The sequence below is a fragment of the Schistocerca americana genome, chromosome X (genome assembly GCF_021461395.2).
Source record: "Schistocerca americana isolate TAMUIC-IGC-003095 chromosome X, iqSchAmer2.1, whole genome shotgun sequence".
In the NCBI taxonomy this organism is placed as follows: Eukaryota; Metazoa; Arthropoda; class Insecta; order Orthoptera; family Acrididae; genus Schistocerca; species Schistocerca americana.
This window is the reverse complement of record NC_060130.1, coordinates 834,114,005-834,129,103: the sequence shown is the minus strand read 5'-3', so window position 1 is coordinate 834,129,103 and position 15,099 is coordinate 834,114,005. Positions and strand designations below refer to the sequence as shown.

The window sequence follows — 15,099 nt, the reverse complement described above, 5'->3', positions numbered from 1 at the left end:
TACCATCATTCCTTGGGTTATCCAAAGCTTTGTTATAGACTTTGGTCTAATCTGGTTTAGTTTCGGGGGATACCAGTTTTCAAATCAGTTAAGGATATTGGTAATAAAAATGTTGTATTTCTCATTCATGCTACAAGCATTGTGCACATCACTCCAGTTCATATCTTTAAGGAGTTTCCTAAAACATTCAATTTTTGACTTACTGACAACCCTCTTCAACTCAGTTTTAGTAGATTTTATGTGCTGATCAGTATTAATATTTAACAAAAGAAACTGCATGCAATTGTCTGAGAGGCTACTTATTATTTTTTTTATACTAAAATTTTTTCATTAGACATTTCTTTAAAGATATTATCGATGGTTGTTTCTGAGCCCTTAGCTATACAAATTGAAAAGTTAAAAGTATGAATTACTAACTACAGTAAATTGTTACAGGAATTGTTTTCAAGAAAATCTACATTAAAATCACTAATTCTTTCTTTCTTGTTGTCAAATAGTCCAACAGAGCTTCCAAGTGATTTATGAACAGACTAAATTTTCCAGCTGGTACTCTGTATAAACTTACTATTGTGAATGTTTTATTACGAAATTCTACTCCTGTTGTATGCTTCCATATGCTGCCCTAGGCAAAATTTATCAATGTGAGTGTTATAAATTTATTGGGAATTTCCAATGAATGTGGCAACTCCTGCATCCTCCATTTCTGCCCTACAAAAGTAAAGTGAGAAAATAATCTAAATGCTGCAACACTTAACACATCTATACCAGTGGTCACATCATATTCAGAGAGGCAGCTAATGTCAACTGGATTGGATGACTATAATTCTTCAGTGTAGATCAGTAGTTCATTAATTCTACTTCTTAGTCCTCGAATATTTTGCTGACTACAGATAGTTGGCACTTCACACTGACTGAGATAAAACTGGGTGGAAATAAAATTTCTGCTCATTAGTGAAAATATTTAACCAACAGCTATGTTTTCTGATCCAGTATTCAAGAATTGTGCTGTTTAGTTTCTTTCTCAAATTGAAGGTTCTTGGCCTCTCGTAGAGGCTGATCCCTTTCTCTTCTACCTATCCTAAAAACGATCCTGCTCCAACATGTACAACCACTGGTACTTTACCACTCATGGCAGTGCCTCCCTCCCCCCCCCCCCCCCCCCAATTTCCTGCTAGTAGCCCAGCCCATTTACCCTTCTCTTTTCTGTTTAGGAGTATTCCTTGCCTAGTATAATCCCACGTACTGAGAGAATCAACAGAATAATTTTCTGGGCCAATATCCTATCGATCATTGCAGTTGATTTTCTTTAGAAACTCTGCAGAAACTCAAAATGGGTTGCAAAAGCTAACATCCAGACCTCCAGATGTCAGATACTCAGATCGGTAACAAACGTTGTATGTCGCTAGAGTATCAACCAAAGCACCGATTTTGTTTGTGCTGTGTGCTGCCGTCCGGTAGAAGATGTGTAAACGGTAACTGAAAGTAACACCAGAACTACGCAGTATAGGTAAACCGTATCTGTGACCGCTGTACGTCAATATCTCTGTTAGGTGATGCTTAGCTGGGTGGTAACGTGCTTGCCTCCTATGCAAGCGGGCCCGGGTTCGATTATCGGCCGGGATGGAGAGTTTTGTGTTCTCCTCATCATCATTTCATCCTCAACACCGGCGCGCAAGTCGCCTAATGTGGCGTCGAATGAAATTAAGACTTGCACTTGGCGGCCGAACTTCCCGAATGGGGCCTCCCGGCCAACGATATCATACGCTCATTTCCATTTCTGGTAGGTGAGTGTACTAAAGGTCAAGAGCTCTAAACCCACGGATAGCGATATTTTTTAACAGATTACGCGTGAAATTGTGAATATGGGAGAACATTTCTCTGCCGTATAAAAGGATGTTTCAGAGTTTGTAGCGAAGTTCTTATGGCAGTCAGCTTTCGCTTCGTTATTTGAAAGTAGCAAACCTATAGCGTACAATTGTATAGATAACATCACACCTATCTACACAAATGTACTCTATAGATTTGCTACTTTCAACTAACGAAGAAAAAGCTGACTGCCAAAAGAACATAGCTACAAACTCTGAATCGTCCTTTTACATGGCAGAAAAATGTTTTCTCATATACCAGTTTCACCCGTAATCTATTAAAGAAAATCGCCGTCAGTGAGTTTTATACTGGTGACCTTTAGTATGACGATCTGACATTCTACCAACTCACCTACCACAGATCTTCACTTTAAGATCTCACAAATACGGTTTGCCTATACTCCGTACTTCTGGTGTTACTTTTAATTACCGTTTACGCATCTCCTACTGGACGACAGCACACAACACGAACGATATCGGTGTTTCGGTTGATACTTTATGGTTACACAATGTTTTGTACCGACCTGAGAGTCTGGCATGTGGAAGTTTTGGTGTAAGTGGCACTCCTCAATTATTTAGGGAAAGGACTCTTTGTAACTAGCCTGAAGATTGTGAAAGGGGTGTTTGAGTAGAGTGGCAGATAGTATTAATAATGTGGTTATAGGACGCCCAACCGTCGACCATTTCCCACTCGGTGGTATATGTGAGGCCTGTTGAGCAAATCGAGAGATTTATGATTGAGACAGACTTCATAAAGGTGCAGGACTGCCTATTATAGCTCGGATTCTGAAGGTATGTACATAGCACAACAGTTCGATTTTTAGTGCACCTGCCCCGGACGAGGGGAAAGCCACCACACAGGGAGTGGGCTGGCGGATGCGCTTTGCTCGTTTAAGAATGGACGCCTTGTGAAGAGCCTTGTGCACAATGAGAAACGTGCCGATAATTGTGGACCCATGCAGAAATAAGATACAGCATAGACACAAAAGCTTCAAGAATGCGCTAGTGGAGATTTGTAACACTCCTGGCTGGTAGTAACCATGCACACCTGCCCAAAAAAGCGAGAGACGTTCCCTTTAATTGATCGACTCCTGCAGGCACTGGGACAGAGCGTAGACACAAAGCGCCAAGGATTGGCACACGGAGGCGTGTGGAAGAAGCCACTCCACTTAAAATAATGATCGTCGGACAGCAAAAAGGGTGCTTATAAATCACGAACGCCAACAGATTCTTAGATAAATCTCTAACATAAGACAGACCAAGCCTTACGCAGAGACAGCCGTTATAAAGAAGTGTTCTGTGGGTGCTTTCACAGCAACTAAGAAATGTGGAAATACATCGGAACAATGTACGACAAACGCTGGAAACAGCCTCGACAGTGAACACGCGAGGAAGACGCCATTTTCCGAGTCACACCAGCCCACATAAGATAGAAAATCACTACCGTGTACTGGAGGCGTGGTCATAAAATGGCGATTAGTCATTGGGTGGCACTGCAAATTTAGTCGGAAACGACAGTGCAAACAGGAGGAAAACTTCGAGGAGACTTTGAGCTACGCAATGTGATTGAAATGAATGAAATGATTGTTTGGCAGTGAAGGCCAGGAATCGCTTACCTGGGAAAGTTCGGCCGCCGAGTAGTAAGGCCTTTCAGCTGACGCCACACTGTGTCGATGAGAATAAAATGGTGGTGAGGACAACACAAGAGCCAGTCTCCGGGAGGAGAAAATCTCCGACCCAGTCGCCAATCGAACCCGAGTCCACTGCGTGGCACTGTGACGTGCTGATTTCTCAGCTAAGGGGACGGACTAAGCAGAGTGATGAGAAGTGAAGGGACAATCCGGGAGAGCGAAAGCAAGAGGACATGGAGGCTCTGCACCCATCGCGTACTCAATCTGCTGGCACTGATTCTCATCCTTACTCTAATCCCAACATCTACATTTACATATATACTCCGCTAGCCACCAAGCGGTGTGTGGCGGAGGGCACAATTCGCGCCAAAGTCACGTTTCCCCCCTCTGTTACACTCGCGGATCACGCGAGGGAAAAACGACTGTCTGAACGCCTCAGTACGAGCTCTAATTTCCCTTATCTTTGATTGGTGATCATTGCTCGATTTGAAAGTTAGTGGTAATAATATATGCTCTACATCCTCGGCGAAGATCGGAATTTAGTGAACAACCTTTTCCGCTTAGCGCGCTGTCTACCTGCAAGTGTGTCCCACTACAAAATTTCTATGAGATTAGTAACGTTCTCGCGATGGCTAAATGTACCAGTCACGAATCTTGCCGCTCTTCTTTGGACCTTCTCAACTCTTTGAATCAAACCCAACTGGTAAGGGTCCCATACAGACGAATAATACTCTAAGACTGGACGAACTAACGTATTGTAAGCTGTTTCCTTTGTTGAAGGACTGCATCGCTTCAGGATTCTACCACTAAACTGCAATCTAGAGTTCGCCTTGCCCGTTACTTGTGTAATCTGATCATTCCATTTGAGATTGTTTCAAATAGTCACAAACAGATACTTGACGGATGTTACCGCTTCCAAAGACAGGGCATTTATTTTGTACTCGTACATTAATGGGGTCTTTCGCCTTGTTATACGCAGTAGGTTACACTTACTAATATTGAGAGATAACTGCCAGTCATTACACCACGGACTGATTTTCTGTAAATCCTCATTGATTTGTTCACAGCTTCCGTATGATACTACACTACTGGTCATTAAAATTGTTACATCACGAAGATGACGTGCTAGAGACGCGAAATTTAACCGACAGAAAGACGATGCTGTGATATGCAAAAGATTAGCTTTTCAGAGCATTCACACAAGGTTGGCGCCGGTGGTGACACCTACAACGTGCTGACATGAGGAAAGTTTCCAACCGATTTTTCATACACAAACAGCAGCTGACCGGCGTTGCCTGGAGAAACGTTGTTGTGATGCCCCGTGTAAGGAAGAGAAATGCGTACCGTCACGTTTCCGACTTTGATAAAGGTCGGATTGTAGCCTATCGCGATTGCGGTTCACGGTATCGCGACATTGCTGCTGGCGTTGGTCGAGATCCAGTGACTGTTAGCAGATTATGGAATCAGTGGGTTCAGGAGGGTAATACGGAATGCCGAGCTGGATCTCAATGGCCTCGTATCACTAGCAGTCGAGATGACAGGCATCTTATCCGCATGGCTGTCACGTCTCGATTCCTGAGTCAACAGATAGGGACGTTTGCAAGACAACAACCATCTGCACGAATAGCTCGACGACGTTTGCAGCAGCATGGACTATCAGCTCGGAGACCATGGCTGCGGTTACCCTTGACGCTGCATCACAGACAGGAGCGCCTGCGATGATGTACTCAACGACGGACCTGGGTGCACGAACGGTAAAACTTCATTTTTTCAGATGAATCCAGGTTCTGTTTACAGCATCATGATGGTCGCATCCGTGTTTAGCGACATAGCCGTGAATGCACATTGGAAGCGTGTATTTGTCATCGCCATACTGGCGTATCACCCGCGTGATGGTATGGGGTGCCATTGGTTACACGTCTCAGTCACCTCTTGTTCGCAATCACGGCGCTTTAAACAGTGGATATTACATTTCAGGTGTGTTAGGACCCGTGGCTCTACCCTTCATTCGATCCGTGCGATACCCTACATTTCAGCAGGATAATGCACGACCGCATGTTACAGATCCTGTACGGGCCTTTCTGGATACAGAAAAATGTTCCAGTGCTGCCCCGGCCAGCACAATCTCCATATCTCTTACCAATTGAAAACGTCTGGTCAATGGTGGCCGAGCAACTGGCTCGTCACAATACGCCTGTCACTACTCTTGATGAAGTGTGGTATCGTGTTGAAGCTGCATGGGCAGCTGTACCTGTACACGCCATCCAAGCTCTGTTTGACTCAATGCCCAGGCGTATCAAGGCCGTTATTACGGCCAAAGGTGGTTGTTCTGGGTACTGAGTTCTCAGGATCTATGCAGCCAAATTGCGTGAAAATGCAATGTCTGATAATTTCTAAGTCCCTCAAATGCATTACACCAGCTGGTGTCTGAAGGTAATGAAGATGGTCGATCAGCAGTTTAAGTAATGAAGTAGAAATTACGAGATGAAGTTACGAAATGAAGTTACGCAATGAAGATATTTGAAGGATTAAACACATTTTGGCCCAACTTGAGGCCTTCATTTCATTTTTTCTCACTTTTTTTTCTAGTGTGATGAGTTCTAAATGTTGGAACCTGACTATGGAGAAATTAAATTCTCAGAACTTGGAATATGCTATCCCTATTTTGTGTGATGTCAGGCGCTCGGATGGTGTAACACGACAGCCTATTGTAAAAGGAGACACTTTATTCAATCACAAACGCGAGACCGCGGCCTCACAGGCGGCGGCTAGGATTGGGTCATAATCGTGTTGACAGCTGGAATCAGCGTGACAGGAACACGTGGAGGGCCAGTTTCACTCTTTTCTTCACAGTTGGTGTTCTCTCTGGACTTCCACCGCCGCTAAGGCAACCGCGTGACCAGGAAAACCCGTCCGTTGGGCAGCACAAGGGCTAATCGTTTCTCATGACCTCTTTTTCGCATTCAGTGCAGAATTAAAGCTTACCCCAGAATTAATAAATATTGAAACATATCTGTCACTAAAGACCCAGTAGGCTCATTCGAAGCTGTAAAGATGGGTGATTACGCGTCTGACGATGCGTCTTCGCTATCAGCATTAGTTTATAAATTACTGTAAGTAAAATGTTTTAAATAATTCCTCAACTGTAAAAGTGAATATCTTAGCATCGCATTATGTGACTGTAACAAACGACGTGTCCACAGTTGCATATCGTAGAAACGTATCGGAGTGTGACAGTAGATTTACTGAAACTATTCATGTATTTAAATGACAGGCCGAAAAGTGGATTCCGCGTATTTAAACACAGCTTTTCTTACTAAATAAATAAAGATTAAAAGTAGTGGCATTACTATAAATTTCAGGTATATAGGAAATTATTTAATTTATAATTTAAATTGTTTGTTAATGTTTACGCTTATAAATCCGAAAACGAAGGAAAGCAATAGAAATTATTCCAGAATGAGATTTTCACTCTGCAGCGGAGTGTGTGCTGATATGAAACTTCCTGGGAGATTAAAACTGTATGCCGGACCGAGACTCGAACTCGGGACCTTTGCCTTTCGGGGGCAAGTGCTCTACCAACTGAGCTACCCACGCACGACTCCCGGCCTGGCCTCACAGCTGTACTTCCGCCAGTACCTCGTCTCCTACATTCCAAACTTAACAGAAGCTTTCCTGCGAACCTTGCAGGACTAGCACCCCTGAAAGAAGAAATTATTGTTTATAAATAAACTATGACAAAAAAATGATAACAGCATAACAGCTCTCGGAAAATTTCCCTGTGACTTGATGTATCATTCGTGTATAAAAGTGTAAAGTTAGGAAGTTCAGCAATTTTCATGTTCAGCAGTTTAACTGACCTCAGTAGTGCTTGAATGAGGTTTCCTGAGTGAAGAGCGGTACTTTGGAGGGGAGACTATGTTCGGACGCCGTTGGAGGCGATCAGGCTATGTTAGTCTGTATTTCGAAAACGTTTTATCCGATGAGCTGTGGAACTGCCCCTAGTTCACCGTCTGTGAATTATTCTCGGTTCCTGTTTTCGAAGATATATTTTTCGGGTTGCGTGCGATACAAGCCGCACTTACAAGGTTGCAGTGAGTAGTCATTGTGGAATTTATAGTTTGAGATACTGTTGAACTTTAACGGTTTTCTAAAGATAACTCACACAATTAATCGTGGTTTATTCAACCACCTCCAAGATCTTAAGAAACCCGGTCAGGCTCTGAAATTAATCTATTGTGGACTGTGACTTTCAATTTTTCTGTGTTATTATTGGAAATAAACTCGAATTTATGAAACTCTAAAAAAATAAATCCATGAGTGCGTACATGCATTCTGGATAGCAAATCATGCCTGCATTTATATTAAATATAAATTGTGTGGAACATTGGGTACTTCGCGTCACTTGTGAGTTGGCGCCCCATAGAGGAAACGTAACCAAACTTGTCAGTCCAACCTCATTTGCGGGGGCTCACTGGAATGTTTGTGCTGCGTAATGTGTGGGTAAATGTTTTCGTGCAGCAACATGTGTGGGCTTCAAGTTGATAGACAACTTGGGAACAATTTGTACCTTTCATTTTTGGCGAGTTGATGAGGGAGAGATTGTGCGTTATTTCGTCATCCACCCCACATGCGCATTCCCATACAGCCTGTACGATCGCCACGGTGTGTTTTTGTGTGCTGAGTGTGTTGCAAATGAGCAATGTGATTAGCTAAAGCTGTAGCTAGGGGATTTAGTTTAGGTTCGCACAGCCTCCCCGTATTTTGTAGAACATGTGATCTGTTGTGAATATTCTGTTTCACTTTCACATTGTTCTGTTTTCTGTTGCCGGCATTTCCATCAGCGTCTCAAGGCTGTCTCAGTTCGTTGCTTGGAGTACTTTTACTTTGCGATCACGTTTTCTGTTCGACACAGGTCTGAGAGGTTGATAAATGTGGAATCCGACAGGTCAATTGAGGAGAGCTCGAGAGCAAGTGAGGGACAACTAAGGACATGTGTGGAGAATACGAGAAAGCAGAGTACACAGGAAACCGTTAGGCTAAGCGAGGAAAGTCTGGAGCAGACTGAAGAAACGCCAGGCGTATCTATGGGGAGTACACAAATTCAGTGTCCACTAGAGACCGTCACTCCAACTGACAAGGGAACAATACCATGTGTCTATAAATGATCTTGATGAAGCCTGGCGGTAGTGTAACGGGAGCAAAATAATGCAACACGTACTTTCTTTTTAGTTTGCGCTCAGTTTAACTTTTAAGGGGCAAACCACACCCCGAAAAGTAATTTGGCGTATTATGTTTGGTGGGAATGTCTTCGAAACGATGTAATACAAAAAGGTTCCTCATATAACAGTTCATATGCAATTAACGTCCTTGAAAACTGTATAATCTAACTTTGTAGTCATTTGACATTTTGCACACACCTCGCCACAATGAATTAATTCTGATAACTGAAAATTTTGTTACAATATAAATTAAAGAATCTTTCAAGCTAGACACATCCGGGTGTAGTAAAACTGGTTTCTGAAGCACCGCATTTGCAAAATAACATATACCCAATGTGCTGCCAGAGTATTTTCACCATACATAATTAAATCATCTATTTTACTTACACTTGTTTTATGTGTTAAAATGCTATTTTACGTTTTACATTCATTTTTTTCTTAATTGAAAGTAATAAGTAACTCATTATTATGGTACAATATCATCACGATAATGACAATCTGCAAACAAATGCTCAAAATGTAACGTTTTCTTACGCTATGTACTGTACATAAAGTCAACAAAACTTCTTCGCATAATATACATGACAGGGAACACAAGAAAAAATAAAATTTAACAGGAATTCAAATTTTCAGGGGTGACGCTATAAGTATCCCGCTTTATACAAGGTATTTTGCACTACGTCAGGAAGACTTAGCAAAGAGCATTTATTATGTGCTAGTGACTGCAGCTTGATTATATTACCTTTCGAGTGGAGACTGACATCATAATCATTCACCACAATTAGATCTAAAAATCTCACGAAGTTCTTTCATCATCGAAAGCCATATACACCTCACGACTGTGACTGTGCCACTGACCCTTATGGGATACCCACATGAAGAAGTTCCTTGCCCTCGGGTACCATGGCCAAACCGGATTTTTCACAATGACTACCAACCTTATCACAGTTTTAAGACAAGCTAATAGTGAGTTTGGACTGAGAATTCGAGAATTTCTTTTTGAAGCCCCAAATGTCCATGTGACAGCATCGAAATCTGGTAAACAAACGTCTGACGAGGTTAAAGAATATGTGAAAGGTGTTTCCTTTACCAGTGAGGAAGAAAACTCTTTACTATTAGTAGATTCTTGCGGCTGTTGGTATGAAAGAACCGTATACAGCATCGTATCTGAGGACAAGGTGCATTTTCTTCTGGTGATCCCAAGAAGCTCGAGTCCGCAGATCGTCGTCTAGTGATTAGCGTTGCTGCCTCTGGATCACGAGTCCCAGGCTCGATTCCCGGACGGGTCGGAGATTTTCTTCGCCCAGCGACTGGGTGTTTGTGTTGTCCTCACAGTTCGAGAAAAGTGGTGTAACTGGATTGCGAGAAGATTGGGAATTTGTACGGGCGCTGATAACCACGCAGGTGAGCGCCCCATAAACCAAATATCGTCATCACCCACGGGCCTCGACAACACATGTACAGTAGTGTGAGGTATACGGCTCTCGACAATGGAAGAATTCTGTGGGAAGATTTTCAGATCTCATTCTGTTAAATGATTATGATGTCAATCTCGACTTGAGAAACAATAAAATCAAGCTGTAGTCACTAGTCTAGTTCTCTTTCCAAGGCTTACCAATATAGCGAAATATGCTTGATACAAACCAGGATATTTACAGGGTCACCTGCAAGAATTTGAAATCCTGTTAAATTTTGTTTTATATTGTGTTCCTGTCGTGTATATTATGTGAAGAAATTTCCTTCATTATATGTGCATGGTGTAAGAAAGTATTACATTTTAAGCATTTATTTATAGATTATCGTTATTCTAATGAGTTTGTATCATTGTAACGACTTAATTGTTATTTTCAATTGAGAAAACAAACGTATTTGAAACGGTAAACTTAAAATATGAACGTAAAACTTAAAACAACAATTTAAAGCATAAAAATAATGTAAGTAAAATAAATAACTAGACTAATAATGAACTTTTAGATATTTTAATTAGGTGTGTTGAAAGTACATTGATAGCATATATTGTACATCTTACTTTCCAAACGTGGTATTTCACAAACTAGATTTATTACACATGGATATATCTAGATTGAAAGCGTGTTTATTTTACAGCAAAGGTTTTCATTTTTGTAATGAAGTAATTGCTGTGGGGTATTCCGCAAAATTTCAAATTATTACAAAATTCGATTGTGCAGTTTTCAAGAACGTTAATTATATATCAGCTTTAGTATGAGAAACAATTTTTTATATATTATCGTCTCGAAGACATGCCCTACAAACCTAATATAGCAAATTACCTTTCGGGGTGTGTTTTACCCACTGAAAGTGAAACTGAACACAATCAAAAAAATTCGTATTGCATTATTTTTCCCCCTCTGCACATCTGCCAAGTTTCGTCAAGGCCATTTATTGACACTTGGGAATGTTCGCTTGTGAGGAAAGTTTTAGAGGGAGCAAGGGAAGATAAGACATATCTATGAGGGATACGCAAAGTCAGAGTCCACTGGATCGAATTCTCACGATAATAGGAAACCACGCATCTCAGTTAACTATTGCAAGGAAGAAAAATAAAACACAACTTGAAAAGCTGGAAGCCGAACTAAAACTTTGCAATTAGAAGATCGACAGACAGGTCGCTGAAGTTAGGCAGGAACTGGGGCGAGACGAAAAGGATACAGAGGACAAACCTAGAAACGTAGGTAAACACGATGATGACTGACATCTCCATGCGCATAAATGACGAAGGTTAATCGTTTAAAGAAACACAGACAAGATTGTCGGTTTTCGAGCAAGAACTGTCTGCAATACGACAAGAGAGAGCTCAGTTAACGCAGGTGACACCAACGAATTTCCAGGCCTCCTTCCCGATGCGCGGGGTGGACGTACCACTGCCTACGTTCGGTCTGACGCGCAGTATCCACCCGAAGGCATACCTAAAAAACTCTGCATGAGAAAGGAGTGGCCGAGTGCATTGCTTTGCTTGTTACGCTGTAGATGATAGACTAGGAGGATGCTGCCTGGTTTCACGCCTCAGTTTGCGAGAACAGTAGTTACAAGGATTTCTGTACCAAGTTTCTGACAACGTGCTGGAACTTGGCTGCACAGGCAACTGCGAAGATGAGCATACGCGTATATCCCGGACAGTATGCGGCACAGCCACGCCAATCTACGCCAACACACGCCGCTTACTTTGTCGTTCTATTTGTACGACAAAATGACAGATGAGGAGTGGCGCAGAGCGATGCGCACACACTTTACTCCTCACGTACAACGTGCGCTCGTCATTGTTACTGCCGAGCGAACAGTTCGTCGATATTTTAAGGGCCTTGAGCGACATCGAAAAACCGGAGGAACAGAGGACGGCACACGCTAGCGCAATGAGCACATAAAATAAGGCGCCGCAAGTGTTTGTGGCAATGGCACGCAGAATCAGCACGATAACAGATGAAGGAGAGAAGAGGAGAATAGGCGACAGCGGAATAGACACCGTGGTCCACACCACGGACGTGATGACTGGGTGTTGTGTGATGTCCTTAGGTTAGTTAGGTTTAAGTAGTTCTAAGTTCTAGGGGACTGATGACCATAGATGTTAAGTCCCATAGTGCTCAGAGCCATTTTTGAACCACACCACGGAGAACAAAGGCGGGATCGAGGCTCCGGACACCGGACGCCTCGTGAACTGCATGCAAACGTCGCATAAGGTGAGGACCAAAGACAATGAAATATCGCATGGTTCAAATGCTTCAAATGGCTCTGAGCACTATGGGACTTAACAGCTGAGGTCATCAGTCCCCTCGAACTACTTAAACCTAACTAACCTAGGGACATCACACATCCATGCCCGAGAAAGGATTCGAACCTGCGACCGTAGCGGTCGCGCGGTTCCAGACTGAAGCGCCTAGAACCGCTCGGCCACTCCGCCCAGCAAATAACGCAGGGGGTGGTCCATGAGCGAGATACATCTCTTACGCAGTGTATGGTACTAGCAACCGCAGGCTCAAGACGAAATTGACCAGTACTGTAATGACCCAGACTTGCCTGAAAGCCGGCCGGAGTGGCCGTGCGGTTCTAGGCACTGCAGTCTGGAACCGAGCGACCGCTACGGTCGCAGGTTCGAATCCTGCCTCGGGCATGGATGTGTGTGATGTCCTTAGAATGGTTAGGTTTAATTAATTCTAAGTTCTAGGCGACTGATGACCTCAGAAGTTAAGTCGCATAGCGCTCAGAGCCATTTGAACCATTTTTGAACTTGCCTGAAAACACAGACAATGTGTTTCCCCACACTGAGACAGCAGTGGAAGGAATTGAGACGACAGAATGCTTGGATTCTGGGTCTGCAGTGACAGCACTTTCGACGTCCTCTTACGCAAAAGTGGTGGAAAGTTTTAGTAATTAGCTGAGATACCTGTAACAGGAATCTCACGAAATCCCGCTTTTGGAACAAGGAAGAAGGTAGAGAAGCAGGTCATGGTGTGCCTAAACGATGGAAGGAGTGGCTTCCGGGTGTATGCAGTTGTCGTTGGTGAGAAGTCGCTAGATTTTATAATCGATAATGACTAACTCTCGAGTAGATCGGTGATGATGGACTGGACCACTGAAACTGTGATTAATTTGTTCAAAGATCCGATTGCATGGGCTGTAAGGGACAATAATGGCGCAGTTATTTTAGTGATGTGTAAGGAGAACCAGGAGATTTTGGTAGCTGGGCCATGTAAGTTAGAAGATGATTTATTAGAGGGCACAGGGGTTCCAGTTGAAGTCAGTTTGACGTCAAAGAGTCGTGATGAGAATTCCGCGCACATACCCGGCGAAAGAGAGTTTGACGGACGTGATATGACTGCTCGTGCGTTGGAAACCCTTCGCTCATGTGCTGTTAGTACACTCCTGGAAATTGAAATAAGAACACCGTGAATTCATTGTCCCAGGAAGGGGAAACTTTATTGACACATTCCTGGGGTCAGATACATCACATGATCACACTGACAGAACCACAGGCACATAGACGCAGGCAACAGAGCATGCACAACGTCGGCACTAGTACAGTGTATATCCACCTTTCGCAGCAATGCAGGCTGCTATTCTCCCATGGAGACGATCGTAGAGATGCTGGATGTAGTCCTGTGGAACGGCTTGCCATGCCATTTCCACCTGGCGCCTCAGTTGGACCAGCGTTCGTGCTGGACGTGCAGACCGCGTGAGACGACGCTTCATCCAGTCCCAAACATGCTCAATGGGGGACAGATCCGCAGATCTTGCTGGCCAGGGTAGTTGACTTACACCTTCTAGATCACGTTGGGTGGCACGGGATACATGCGGACGTGCATTGTCCTGTTGGAACCGCAAGTTCCCTTGCCGGTCTAGGAATGGTAGAACGATGGGTTCGATGACGGTTTGGATGTACCGTGCACTATTCAGTGTCCCCTCGACGATCACCAGTGGTGTACGGCCAGTGTAGGAGATCGCTCCCCACACCATGATGCCGGGTGTTGGCCCTGTGTGCCTCGGTCGTATGCAGTCCTGATTGTGGCGCTCACCCGCACGGCGCCAAACACGCATACGACCATCATTGGCACCAAGGCAGAAGCGACTCTCATCGCTGAAGACGACACGTCTCCATTCGTCCCTCCATTCACGCCTGTCGCGACAACACTGGAGGCGGGCTGCACGATGTTGGGGCGTGAGCGGAAGACGGCCTAACGGTGTGCGGGACCGTAGCCCAGCTTCATGGAGACGGTTGCGAATGGTCCTCGCCGATACCCCAGGAGCAACAGTGTCCCTAATTTGCTGGGAAGTGGCGGTGCGGTCCCCTACGGCACTGCGTAGGATCCTACGGTCTTGGAGTGCATCCGTGCGTCGCTGCGGTCCGGTCCCAGGTCGATGGGCACGTGCACCTTCCGCCGACCACTGGCGACAACATCGATGTACTGTGGAGACCTCACGCCCCACGTGTTGAGCAATTCGGCGGTACGTCCACCCGGCCTCCCGCATGCCCACTATACGCCCTCGCTCAAAGTCCGTCAACTGCACATACGGTTCACGTCCACGCTGTCGCGGCATGCTACCAGTGTTAAAGACTGCGATGGAGCTCCGTATGCCACGGCAAACTGGCTGACACTGACGGCGGCGGTGCACAAATGCTGCGCAGCTAGCGCCATTCGACGGCCAACACCGCGGTTCCTGGTGTGTCCGCTGTGCCGTGCGTGTGATCATTGCTTGTACAGCCCTCTCGCAGTGTCCGGAGCAAGTATGGTGGGTCTGACACACCGGTGTCAATGTGTTCTTTTTTCCATTTCCAGGAGTGTATTTAGAGACCAGAAGCCGTTAATGAGTTAAAGTGTACGCTCCCCAGACGCCCCACGTCGCTCTTGCGAATACGGAAGACACGCT

General features: G+C 44.3%; 1 non-coding gene across 1 annotated transcript; it reads right to left on the bottom strand.

Moving 5' to 3' along the window:
* Nucleotides 1–7,019: 7,019 nt before the first annotated feature.
* Nucleotides 7,020–7,094, bottom strand: Trnas-cga. Its single transcript has one exon. It is a non-coding gene; the product is annotated as a tRNA-Ser (tRNA).
* Between the last annotated feature and the right edge of the window lie 8,005 nt (nucleotides 7,095–15,099).